This window comes from Puntigrus tetrazona, unplaced genomic scaffold (assembly GCF_018831695.1).
Source record: "Puntigrus tetrazona isolate hp1 unplaced genomic scaffold, ASM1883169v1 S000000006, whole genome shotgun sequence".
NCBI classification, from domain to species: Eukaryota; Metazoa; Chordata; class Actinopteri; order Cypriniformes; family Cyprinidae; genus Puntigrus; species Puntigrus tetrazona.
In genome coordinates, this window is record NW_025047686.1 from 485,489 (window position 1) to 486,968 (window position 1,480).

The 1,480-nt window shown below is 35.8% G+C and overlaps 1 long non-coding RNA gene across 1 annotated transcript in view; it reads right to left on the reverse strand.

The window, feature by feature from the left end:
• LOC122332172 overlaps nt 1-1,480 on the reverse strand; it is a 2,169-nt gene continuing 689 nt past the window's right edge. The window contains exon 2 of the long non-coding RNA XR_006248458.1: nt 1-516. This is a non-coding gene — a long non-coding RNA (uncharacterized LOC122332172). The remainder of the gene's footprint in view (nt 517-1,480) is intronic.

Here is a 1,480-nt window from a genome sequence, read left to right on the forward strand (position 1 = left end):
ATATTCAAAATTATTATTATTATTATTATGTTTTATTCAATTGCATATAAATTTAAACTTTAATTGAAGTTTAATTTAATTTAAATTTTTAATTCTTCATGGCTTACTGAAGAATATCATTTTCAACTAATGTTCCCACTATTGAATGCTGCAGTTTATCATCTAACCGAACAAAACGCACATCCTTTCTCCTTGAAGATAAAAGATGTGAATGGAAAATGAGGATCTAATAAGGAGTCTAATGGATCTATTGTGCTCAGTTGTAACCTGTGAACAGGCATGCATGGGTGATTAGTAATGTCTGTGAGGTGCTGCCCGTCAGAAAACAGCAGAAGTCTCAGGCATGCTCAGTCGCGCTCCCATTAAGAGACGGCGTGTGTCAAAGGTGAGTGACAAGCGATTAATCGGAAACGTCTTCACACTAGGGTTAAGAGTTAATCTTGGTATTTCAGCGCTAATTAACTGCACACAGCCCATCGAGGGTCCTACCTTTTGGTAAACCTGAATGACATATTTCTACAAAAGAAACAGAAAACAGAGACACTGGTCAACATCTAGAGCAGATGTATGGTCTCTTGAGCCGCTGGTCTGGTGCTGTGTTATTATAACACGACAAAAAAAAACAAACTGCAGCATTACATCCAGTGTTGGGAAGCTGAAGCTACTGACGTAACTACATTTCATAATAGCCGTTTGCAAAATAGGCATCTTTTTAAATTAACAAACCATTTCATCTCTTCGAAACAAAGCACTAATCAAACTAATTTGGTAGTCCGTTTCCACCACAGAATAAGAAAAAAACTTTTTTTTTTGCAGCTCTGAGGTCATATCTATGGAAGCCCGTTTCCGCCACTGAATAAAAAATAAAAAAAGGTTATTTATCTCACAATTCTGCCTTTTTTTTCTCTTATTTGCGACACTTTTTTTTCTGGCAAAGCACCACAGGAAACCACGAGATGTGACTCTTACAGGACACATAAACAGAGCTTTGTATGCCATTTTAAACTTTATATCTCGCAATTCTGAGAAAAAAAAAGTCAGAATGGTTAGATAAAAAGTCGCAATAACCATTTTTTATTCAGTGGCGGAAACGGGCTTCCATACGTATCTCCTAATTCCGACTTTGTTTCACAGTTTTTTGAATCGTTAGATAATAACCTATTCTAAAGGGGAGGGGTCACAATTACCTATATTTTTCATTATGTGNTTTTTTTTTTTTTTTTTTTTTTTAGTAATGCAAGAAACAAAGTCTAAATTGTGAGATTTGGGACTGGTTTCATAGACAAGGCTTAGCCCAAACCAGTAGTTTAATTAAGCCTTAATTAAAAAAAAAAATAAAGCCTTGTGCATCTTAAGACAAAACAAGGTCACTGGCATGTTTTAGGATCGGTCAGTGCAACTTTATTTCAGCAGAAACAGCTTTTATATTTTACTTTAGGCCTACGCCTAAGCCTTGTCTGTGAGACCGGGGGTTGAACTT